Source organism: Neolamprologus multifasciatus, chromosome 14 (assembly GCF_963576455.1).
Source record: "Neolamprologus multifasciatus chromosome 14, fNeoMul1.2, whole genome shotgun sequence".
NCBI classification, from domain to species: Eukaryota; Metazoa; Chordata; class Actinopteri; order Cichliformes; family Cichlidae; genus Neolamprologus; species Neolamprologus multifasciatus.
In genome coordinates, this window is record NC_140452.1 from 38,384,127 (window position 1) to 38,396,594 (window position 12,468).

At 39.0% G+C, this 12,468-nt stretch overlaps 1 long non-coding RNA gene across 1 annotated transcript; it reads right to left on the reverse strand.

Moving 5' to 3' along the window:
* Nucleotides 1–246: 246 nt before the first annotated feature.
* On the reverse strand, nucleotides 247–5,401 carry LOC146504622 (uncharacterized). The gene is made up of 3 exons (XR_014868703.1): nucleotides 3,714–5,401; nucleotides 1,517–1,651; nucleotides 247–401 (listed from the first exon to the last, which is right to left on the reverse strand). It is a non-coding gene; the product is annotated as an uncharacterized LOC146504622 (long non-coding RNA).
* Between the last annotated feature and the right edge of the window lie 7,067 nt (nucleotides 5,402–12,468).

The following is a 12,468-nucleotide window of genomic DNA, read 5'->3' on the forward strand; positions in this document are numbered from 1 at the left end:
ACACCTTTCTCTCCACTGTGTTCATATGCTCTTAGCTGTTTAAGTAGAGGAAAAAGTCTGCCATATTTCACGACCATTAAATGTTAGACAAGACTCTGAAAACGAGGTTACAGTTACAAACAAAAACCTCTGCTTGTGCGCACAGACCCTAAATCACAACAAATAAGACAATAATAAGACAAGTTACTTAAGTTTAACTATTAAGTCTTGTTACCACTCTTCATATTCCAGTGTGACAAAGTCCTGAATGCAGCCTGCATGTTAGAGTATAAATAAACTACACTCAGCTTTTCCTTGGATTTTCAGAGTTGCACAGTTCATACAGGAACTGCAACAGTCGGGGTTAATGTGTCGCTGTGTTGCTCCTCCATGTCAGCCATTGAGACTAGTCGCAATTTATTCTGAAAAAAAAAGAGAAACAACAAGATATTTTTAAAAAGTTTGTATTTTTATAATTTTTTTACCTTGAACATAAACAACATAAGCAAAAAAATTATTAGGGCTGTGCGATATGACGATATATATCAGATGCTATATTATTTCTTAAAGTTCTCTCCTTCTCTTACGCGTACTTTCATTACCAACAATGGCGGTAAAACCATTGCGTGGCTCCGCCGTCCGCTTGTTTATTTTCCACATAAACCTTTCACAATAAAGCTCAAGTTTCTGTTGATACTTTTCAAAATAAACTGAAATGATATACATTATTCTCAAACATAAAATTTCAGAATATGCATCAAACAAATGACCTCAAATAAAAACATCAAGTAACTATAAATGGCGCTTACAGTCACCACGCAGATGAAGGCACAGAGAATACCAGCATGGCCAGCAAGGATGAGGCAGAACCAGCTAGCTCCAAACAGAAGGACCAGTCAAAACAAATCGAGGACCTTATTGCTAAATGAGGGGCTACCTCTGTAGCATGGACATGGTTTGGCTATGAAAAGTCTGACACGCCCCAGAAAACTGTACTATGCAAATTATGCCACAAACTGGTCCCCACCACCACTCAAACACAACAAACCTCTTTAACCACCTACACAAGAATCACATGAAAGAGTTTCGAGAGAGTTTACGAATGAAAAGCAAAAAAAAACCCATCAGGTGCTCAAAATAATCCTTAGACTCAAACGTTAGAACAGGCTTTTCCTCGCAGCATGCCATGTAATAAATACTCAGAAAGAAAATGAACTTAAACTCATGTCTAAAAATGTATAGTTTCATGAATCGGTCAAAACACTCGACTCCAGGTACACGACGCCCAACTGGAAACACTTCACATAAGTCGAGTTGCCCGAGAATCACAGAATTTACAGAAAATGCACTATTTTGTGATATATATTGTTATCGGGAGAGATATGTCTTACATTGGGATGTGAGATTTTGGTCATATCACACAGCCCTACAAAGGAGTTGCATACACATAGCAGCATTCTGTTGCAACAAAAGCAGTTTATAATCAAAGTGACATACATACCTTGAAAAACTAAATCAACCACAACATTAAACTCACCTTGTTTCTGTAGAGAAGGTGATCAGGGTTTTTCTTCATTCCCTGAGACCAGCTGCTCTGGATCATCACCAGCTTGTATCTTCATCCTTTTTTTCACTCGGGGAAGTCTTTCCTTTTCTTGGCCATTGCTCTGCACTGGAAAACCAAAGTGTGTGATCAAAGGTGAAATAAGGGATTTTCCACTGCAGGACTTAGAGTGCTTCAAGTAGTGATAGCTGTTGATCCATTTCTCAAATAATCTCTAAGGATCAGAATTTTTAAGAAAGATACAAATATCTCTGCTTATATTTGGCTAAAAGCTTGATATAGACATAACAGCTTATAATATGTCAGCATCCCCCACAAGGCATATAAAGTCCCTGCACACCAGCATTGCGCTTACAGTATAGTGATGGTAAATTTGATTCTTTTTACTGAATCGAGTTTTAATGAGTCACTCACCAAAGTGAATCGGGTTTTTTGAGTCATTTGATTCACTGAGTCAGTTGGCCAGAGAGTGCAAAAAATGTACATTTTCACTCAAACTTGATTTGTTTCTCTTTTCATGTAAATCCTACTGCTAAGATGAATGATTCTAAAAGAAAACAACTATTTTATAGAGGAAAAAAGAGCAAAAACATTTCTAAAATTAAGCAATTGCCTATCAAAATTGCTTAATAAACATTTATTTTGTTTATTTTTATTTTGTTAGTATTTTCCTTAAATGTGTTAAATATATATTTTCTCATCTAAATGTCCACTGAGCTGTGAGCCAGGGGGCGGTAATGCGCCTTAACATTGGTTGCCAACCAAGAAGAAGAAGAAGCTGTGAGGGGGTGAGTGAGTGAGTGGCTGGGCCTTTCTCAATATGCATACTTGTGCGTACTTGCGTTCTCGTGTACTCGTGATACGTCATCAGTCGGAGACCAAGTACTGTTCCAATTCGAAGTACGCATCAAGCTGAGAACGCGAAAAAGTCCCGGATGTATTCTCGCTCCGCCCATTTTATCGAGCATGCATCGGTGGTGACTTGTGTGGACTTGGTACAGTTAAATATCCCAGAATGCATTTCGTCCAAAACTCAAACGCGGCAATGGCGGACGAGCGGGGCTAAAAACTTTTAAATATTACTCTTTCTGGGTCACAAAATAAACTTTTAAGTTCTTTTCAAGCGAGAATGTAGCTGTGTAAACTTCGAATATCTGCTCAGTTTATCAAGATATCATATATTTCCAAACGAGGTCCGACGTTGTCTCCATAGCAGACAGCGAGGTTGAGGATTATTACAGCCGGCGAGAACAGCGGACTCCCGGCAGATCGTTTTCAACCCCCCCCACCACCATTCATTTGGTTTGGGCTACGTCCACACGTACACAGGTATTTTTGAAAACTGAGATTTTCCGTTTTCGTTTTAAAAAATAATCCCGCCCACACGTAAAGGCAGAAATGAAGGAAAACGCTGCTAGGAACATGCCAAAGCAGCAGGTGGCGATATATTCCTAACCGTGTAGAAATGTTGGCCAATCAGAAGTCAATAAGCCTGGGTGGGAAAGAGTAAACAAAGATGGCGCATAGAAGCAGAACTGAGTTGTATGTGTGGAGGGACAGTAACCTTGTGTGTATATGTAAGCATTTAAAAATTGCAGAGAGTAAAATTAACAGTATTTTGTCTAAGTCCGCCATTGTAGAAATTCATTTCACCGAAACAATAACGTGGCGCACAGTGTGACATCAAAAAATGCGCACACCTTTGACACTGCGTTTTCTCCGTTTACCTCGTCCACACGTGAACGCAAAAAATTAGTTTTTGAAAATATCCACCCTGGCAGGAGTTTTTTAAAAATCTCAGTTTTCAGTGACCGAAAACGCCGTTTACGTGTGGGCGAAAGGTGCAAACGCATAGAAAAATCTGCGTTTTCAAAAATACCCAGGTACGTGTGGACATAGCCACAGACAGCCAACTATAATATTTATGAAAACTGGTTCAGCCACTGAAGGGCAAAACTGGTAGTATCACAGTAAAAATTATTTTAACATTAACTAAAATGGAAAGCTTAAGTCATGTTAAACCTAAATAACGATTATTTTAAAAATGAGTCAGCAAAATAACCAGCCGAAACCAGTTAACAAATAAATTAACAATTCTTTCTAAATAAAAATGCAGAGTCTTTTGAAAAACATTATTTTAATAAAAGAAAACATGAGTTTTAATACTTACCACAGAAATTTGAAGGCAGTTTCTCCAACTTCAGAGTCCAAAATCCAGATGAAGTCTGAAAGAAGTCCAATGGCTGCTCTTGCTCTTACTTTTCCCTCCTTTTCGGGTTCTTTCTCCCACAATGCATTGCAGTAGTTGAGAACTACAGAAAAATACCTCTAATACGGAAAAATCCTTCACATTTATACAGTATATTGTAGGGGTGGGGGAAAAAATCGATACTTTGTAGTGTCATGATATTTTGTTTGCTAATAATGTATCGATACAGGGACAGCAAAAGTCGATATTTTGTGGACTGGACTCTGACTTCAGAGCATGTTGATCCTTTTTCTGAGCAAGAATCCTGACATTCCTTCACTGTCCAAATGTGTTTAACTTTTTTTGGCAGCAATAAACATGACAGTTTACTTATTTTAATTTAAGACATGTTTTATTTTAATTAAGTTTAAAACTTTTTTATTTAATGTAAAATTATATTTTGTTTTAATTTACTTTCAAATTCTTCAGTTGCTGAATGGGCTGCATAGTTTTCATAAATTTCATAGTTCAGAATAGCTATAATTGTACCAGATGGTTGCGTTCAGTTAAGTTGGACTAGACTGTAATACAAACCGTTCAGTTTGTCAACAATAAAACTGAAATGAGAGAAAGACTGAGTGTGAGACTTTGATATTAGATAAAATGAATATTGATAAAGTTCACTTTTATGTACAGAATCTGAATATCGCAAAATATTTTTAAAAATTGCAATAATATCGTATCGTGCGTTAAGTATTGTGATAATATCGTATCGTGGGATGTGTGGTGATTCCCACCTCTAGTATATTGTACTGTATTTTTATGGATTTTATTTTACAGTGCATGCTGTACTGTATGAGGTGGAATCAAACAATGTTAGGATTTTCTGTGGCACTTGTTTCTGTTGTGCCCTCTGACTTGCCATTGGCTTCTGTTTCAAAAATGTCAGGGGAAGAAAAAAAAAGCACAGTAAATGGAAACTGTCTGCGATCCATTTATCAGCCGCCGTGATGAAAGGAAATGGAATACCCTCCCCTATTGCTTCACTCTCTCCTCTCTGTTCTTAATATAATCACTTGGCCTCACAACTGTCTTTTTTCTTATTCTACCCTGTTTTTTATAAGCAAATTACTCTATCAGAACCCGTCGGCGTCTGTCCATCACAGTGAAGGAGTAGGTGGAATGTCACTCAGACAGCTGACTGACAAGGAGGCACGCACAGGGAAACACAAGATGAGGTGGAAGATGGACAGGATGAGGAAAGGGGATATAAGTGAAGGAGGAGGAGTTGAGGATTTAAAAAAATGGAAGGACACAGGACATAGAGGGCAAGAGCAGGAGATATAGAAAACAGGCTGAAATGAAAGGAGGGGGGAAAATGTGGGCCTCCTTTTTTGTGGTATGTCCCCTGGGTGTGGCAGTATCAAGTCAATCTGGGGCGCTAATTTGTGTCAGGGTTTGAATCCTATCTCCTTGAGAGGTGAGCAGAAGGTTGATAAAAACTGAAGTGGAATTGAAGTTGGATGCACAAGAGGATACGGGGCACAACAATGGTTTGGGGGAGGGGAGGAGGAGCAGTTTGCTCTCCCTTCAGATACTTTCCGTATCCACTCCAAATACCTCTGACCTTGGCCAAATGTGCCTGCCACTCATACTGTAACTTGGTCATTGTTTTTAAAGAACAATTTCAATTTGGATCTTTCATAGTTCTGCCAGTTTATTGTAGTAATTTTGATTTAATTTAATCAGAAATGATAAAAAAAAAAGAAGAAGAAATGAGCAAACATGTAGTTTGACATTCAGAACAATCATTTGACAGAAAAAAAGAAATATTCTGATCGCTTTCATGATTTTTCCCATCTAGAACCATACTCCTCATACTTCTCATACTTCTTAAATGATGTATGCCAAGACATAATGCTGCTTTTCATTAAAAGTGGGAAGTCAGTGTACATAAACCTTTGTACAACTGTAAAACGTCTAATCTGTACTGCCTCTGTTGTGTATGTGTGACTCACTAAGTAAACCATACACAGAGCAGTGGCTCTATCTCTGAATGTCCTACAGCAGTTAAAAACAAGTATTGTGCTACATTTCTAGCAATTGATGAATGACATCGCACTGTGGGGAGGATTTGTCAAGATCATGTCAAATTACATACCTTTACAAAAGCCTTACTGCAAAAATCGCAATGTTAAAATGGCAAAAACCTGCAAGTTACCAGCTGTGATTAAAGATGTCAAGTTTTGCCTCATGTTGTGGAATAAGTTGAAATGAGGACCAGAATGCAAACCCACTGACAGATAGAGTTCATTAACCAAAGATGAGCTATGTATTTGACTGGTTAAAAGCGAAAAATCTGTCACAAAAACACAAAGTAAACCAGGTAGCTCATCAAACAGACCGATAAACAGTACAACACAACAAGGCTCAACAGAAACACTGGGCTGTAGATACACACAAAGAAACACTGCCAGCTAAAGCTGAAACTATTCTAGGACAAGTTGTTTTGATATTTCAGTGCTTCTAGACCAGCGGTCTCCAACCTTTTTTGCGCCACGGACCGGTTTATGCCCGACAATATTTTCACGGACCGGCCTTTAAGGTGTCGCGGATAAATACAACAAAATAAAAGTAGTACCGGTACCAAAAAAAAGAAGATTTATTCATAACACACGTGAAAAGACCCAGGAAAACCGAGTTAACGATAAAAACAATAACAAAATAACGCTGAAAACCGATAAAAACCCTGAAAAACATACATTTCACACCTGAGCCTCAACTCTCGTGGCCCGGTACCAAACGACTCACGGACCGGTACCGGTCCGAGGCCCAGGGGTTGAGGACCACTGTCCTAGACTATACCCACATTTATTTCCAAACGGTGAGTGACAGTGAGGTTTGCAGAGGAAGTACATGGGTGAGTAATCGGTGGCACCCTTGGGCACTCCTGGTAGGTTGCCTCCTCAAGTGGCCGGTCTCCACTATTTTGTTTAGTTATTTTATCAAGCTGTTATTGTTCTAGGGTAGCATCGTGGCAGCGAGCCTGGTCATTTTAATCATTGTTTGTTAAAAAAGAGTTTTAATTAACCGTCTTGCAGGCTCAGCCCTGCTACCTTAAGAACTTTTCTGATTTTACAGTTCTATGCTTTTAGCAGTTTTTCTTAATACATTTTGATTTGTAAAACTGATCTGCCTCACCTCTGCTGTTAATAATGAGCCTGTGGGCTTTGGTAGCTCGTGTAATATCTACATTGGCTATAAAAATCTTTCCTGGGGTGTACCTCTCCCCCCTGGTGGCGTTGTCAACATCCCTTAGTCACCTTCCCTGGTTATCTCTCATTTGCGCCACGACAACCTGGTCAGCTATACCCACAGCTGAAACTAATCTGACTGACGATAGACAGACATTGACAGACATACGACAGACAATAAGGACAGCGACAAGTACCTGGAGACCCCACAAGCAAATGGGAACCATGAAGAGGATATTAGGAAAGCTGAGACCACCAAGTAAACCAAATGAGGAGATGGAAGTCACTGACGTCAAGACCAGGAAGCTCTTGACCATGCATGGAGAGCTTCATCCCAAGTCCAACACTTTGAGGCTGTACACCAAGTGGAAGGAAGGAGGCCAAGGACTACTGGCTAGGATGAGACAACAGACATCTACAAGTACATCAGGAAGATAGCCACAACCGACTACGTGCTCAGTGAATACCTCAGCAAGAAGAAACCCAAGAAAGAGCAGGAACCATCAGGTAAGGACAGGCCCCAACATGGTATGTACCACCGGCAGATAGAGGAAGTGGCTGACATCTAGAAATCCTACTAGTGGCTGGACTGAAAGACAGCACAGAGGCACTAATCGTGGCAGCACAGGAACAAGCTCTCAGGATAAGATCTATAGAGGCTGGGGTCTATCATACCAGGAAGCCCCAGGTGCAGGCTGTGTAAAGATGCCCTTGAGACAATCTAGCACATAATAGCAGGGTGCAAGATGCTAGCAGGCATCATGGAACGGAGGTAATCGAAGTACTTGATACAGTGACCCCCAAGCTAGGCAAGTGGCTCCAGCAGATCCCAGGAACAATATCTGAGATCTCTGTCCAGAAGAGCACTGTCCTAGGAACAGCTAAGATACTGCCCAGGACCCTCTAGCTCCCTGGGCTCTGGTAGAGGACCCGAGCTTGAAGGATAGACTGACCACAAGGGCGAGAGGGGAATTTTTAAAAAATATATAACATTTTAAATAGTGTATCACAATGTGGACTAGTTGAGATTAAGATATTTGTAAATGATTCACACAAATCATTTCCTCAATTGCTGTGAGGTTGTAGCAGAGAACATTAAAGTCCTCTTTAAGAAGAAGAGGGTGCTGTTGTTGAAAAGGGGATCCAGGAGACTCTGGTTTTCACATTTCCGTTTTAAATCATTTTGGTTACACTCACTACTATTAACTTAGTATTTGTTTTTTGTACCTTTGTTTTCACTGTACAATAAGCTTCCCCAACCAATAAGTGCTCCTCAACCTTACCAGAAATAAAATCTTACAATACAATAGTATATATTTACTCTCTTTTCTATATGTTATCTCACTGTGTCCTATTTTTTTGCAGAAGTTGTCTAGTTTCCCTTCTCTTAATAAATTTTCTCAAAATGTGGTTAGAATTTACATAATTGCTGCTACATGCTACTGAAATCCCATTCTATTTCTCATACAAGATTTCAGACAGTTTTACTTCATTTTCATTTCTTGGTGCCTTTCACTTTAGGCATGTTGGTAAATATATATTTTTTCCTGTTTTTTTGTTAGAGAACATGGTGGTTGGCATGGTCTAAATGGATCATATAATCTTAAAGAGCCATTTTTATGCCATAATGAGAAGAACAATTTTTAATCAACTGTGACATTCACAATCCCACTTTATCCAGCAAGGTATTTAGATCTGTAATCCAGGTTAGGTATAAAACAATGTTTTGCCTATGTAGTTAAAATTTAAAATAAGCAAAATACGATATAAACCAATGCAATTTTGTTTTTTTGGTCTTAGCTCAAATGTTCACACGGCTTGACATTGCATGTCTTTTGTTTTATTAGTAAAAAGCATTTGCAGTTTCAGTTACGCGCTTCCTGGAGAGCTGCGTACCTGGTTCCACCTCCAAATCTACAAAAAAAAAAAGCAGAAAATTAAGCACTTGAATTTGGAATCAGACATGCACAAAGGCTGTGAATAGGAATGAAAATGGGGAAGGGAGGTATGTAGGCTCTGAGGAAACAGCAATGGTACACAGCTGACCTGAATTATAAATAATAATAAAAAAAGATACCTGAGATGCTTTTTAAAAAATGAAATCAAGAGAGGAAGGTCAGAGGAGCGTGGGATAGCATACGTGTGGGAGAGAAACACATATACCATGCAACCCTTTAACTAAAGGTTAGACAAGCGCCGATCTGGATGTCAGGGGAGTGGTATCTGTATTGCACTGTCCTTCTATACAAATTATGTAATCTTAATACCTCTGTATTATTATAGTATTTCCTATTCCATGCATTTTGGTAGAGATGGGAATGTGTATGAAAATACCAGACAGTGTCATGTTTTTCTTATTAATAGGGGCAGATTAAGAGATTTGCCATTTGACACCCAAGCTCACAACTGTCAAAACAGCAGGCAGGAGAAAACAACTGTTCCTTTTTTCCATGTGAAATAACCCCATGATGAAAATACGAATACAAATTTGTGAGTGAGAATGCTTATGAGTGACAAATGCTTTTTAGGGTTGTGTGAGTGTTTCTTCGTTTTTTATTATATTAAAATGACCATCGGTCAGAGTTGAACTACTGCATTTCTTAATTTGCCCTCTGTTCTTGTCGATTTTCAGATAGAATAGTCAGTGTCGTGACATAAAGTGATCTGCAGCTTTATACTGGGATGACAATCAGTTGTTCACCCTTGGTTGATTTACTCACAAGGATTTATTCACAAGGATCTTCTCTTGCTATAACCTTTGAACTTCTCTCTGGTAGAAATACCTTCGGCTGCCAGTGTCACAGCCAAGACGGCAAGTGCCAGCTTTGTCCCGGACATGATCCTCTCTCCTACCCAATGGCTGCACAACCATCACCCTAACCCCCTGTTTCACACCACCACCCCAACAAAGCCAGACAAGTGATCTCGATTTGTCCTCTGCAGTCCAGGGAAGAAGTTATCGATACAATCAGCCAAATGATGTCAAGGATTTGTCAGCAAAGCTTATGAATGACAAAAACAGTCTACCTCCCTTCACTCTCCTTCCTCCCCTCTCCCAACCTAAAACACCTCCATTGCAGGCCAAGAAGATTAAGAGCCAGGACACTTTATTGATTTCTTCCCCCTGCATCTTCACCCTCACCTTCTTAAATAGAAGCTTGGGCTACAAAGGCCACAGCAGCAGCTTTTGTGTGCTAAAATGTGGCTAAAAGCTTTCTGGAAGGTTGAGGGAAGGGATTGAATTGGATATTGCAACTAATGCTGCTTCCAGCAGATGGGTTTTACAGACAACTAAAGGAAAAGAGTACTGTTTGGTGGGCAAGCTAACTGCTTGGTTGTTTCGGTGGCTGGCTGATGTCTCTGCATTCCCTCCTTCAGCTTGGGTTGTTTGTGCAAAAGATCAGTGGGATGGTGGGTAAATAGAATCAACTTTGTGCTGGTGACAAAAGAGGGTGTTGGAAGGGTTGTGGGCTGAGATGATGCTATTGAGATTCAGGCCTGACAGAAGGGTTTGATGCCAAAGATGGTATGTCTGGCTCTGAGTGGACGTGCTAAATGAAGGCTGATGATAATCTGACTGGCAGACGGTGAAGAAATCGAGAACAAATAGGTAGAGGGAGGGGGAAGTGTGGAGCATGCGAATGCCAAAAGTGGACATGTAATGAAAGCATTCAACTAGAAGAGCAATGCTGTGCTTCACAAAGAGGAAAACTTTGCACAATACAAATAAATAAGATTATTTTGGGCATGTTTTATAGCATACTTTGATTTTAAATATCTCTGTGTGCTACACAAAATGGATCAAATGGAGAACAGATCATTAAAAATCCACATTGCAAACTTTTTGTCAGATGGCTGAAATTGTTACAAGCTGCACTTCAAACTTTTGGCAATTTTACAAAATGACAGTTACAGTGTGAAAAGAGGTACAGTTGGGCGTATTATCAGTAAAGAGAGTGAAGACTTGCCAATGGCACTGACTAAAAATCCTTCCATCCATACGGCTTCATATTGTGGGGAAAAGGAAAAAGACCCAACAGTACTTGGGCTTCTCAATTTAAGGCAAGGGCTCATTCCCATCTCAAAGAGGAATAAGATGAAAGATCACAAATTTATGACATGTAGAAAACAGGATGCATGCATCTCCACTTCTAGTTCCCAAATGTTATTGAAAACGAAGACTAAATAGATTAATGAACCATGAAAAAAAACATTTTTTTTAAATTATACTTTTTTTATTTAAATGATTTGACTAAATATTATAACACAATTATCATAAAATCACAAAAAAGAAATACTTTATATTTATTGTCATTTTGTCTCAAAATTCTCAATTCTCCCTCATTTGGTTTTGTTATTATTGATCAGTAAACAGAAGATGATAAAAATAATACCAAAAAAATAAAATAGTAGTTATTGGTACTGAAAAAACACACTTCACTAAAAACTTAAAATAACAGTGAAAATATATGTTAACGCCATAAAGACATGCTCCCGCCACCCATCTCTTCACCCGCCCCACCCCTAGGCTTGTCTTCTCTGCATTGCAGGAAAGCACACAAGGACTCCCATCTCCTGAGGTAAGCTCTTTGGCAAACATAGTGCTGATTAAAACAAACAGGCCGCTGAGCCCCGCACTGTTGGGGAGGACAGGGCAAACAGGGCTGGTGCATGAGGAGGCCTAGAGATGGCATGAACCAGACTCCTGCGCAAAGAGCAGGGCAAAGACAAAGCTGCCTGTCAGAGGTGTCTGCACTGAGACAGCAGTGTGGATTCTGCTGGGATCATGACCACTTTTAAATAAATTTTTAAGACTGTTATTTTCACAGTTCCCAACTTTACTCAGCTTTATTCTTCTTCGTCTTTGCCCCAGTACAATGACAGCAAATGGAATCTTGCTTGTGGTGACTAGAGTATTAAAAAAATCTATAGCAATGTCCACCTAGTTATAGCTTTCAACAACAACATTCTTTAAGAGAAATTGTCCTTGTAAAGATGGCATGCTGTTAAATCAAACTGGGACACTGGTTGTGAGCAAAACAAGCAAAAATAAGATTTAATTCTACAGCAGTAAGTTGAAGTCAGACATTTAAGACACAGATATTTCTAAATCCGCCCCAGCAAAACTAAATTTGTGCAAATTAAACCAAAACTAAAATACTGAGAATATATTTTAAATTATAAGTGAACTGTGGTACTGCAGAAGCCCCATCTCTGTCCAACTAAACAACATGTCAGTTACAGTTATTATCTCCTGAATTACATTTATTCAAAAGTGATTTTTTATGATTTGATTTAAATTTTTGCTTTTTTTTTTTCTTCAGGAAACCAATTAAGTCTTCATGTCGACTTTCCTGGTAATCCAAATGACAGGGTATTATTAAGGGAAAACATACAATAACTGTAGAATAAGGAAATTGCAAAGTTCTATTTTTTTCATTTGTAATATTTATATAAATGCTGTCTTATTACAAAAAGACATT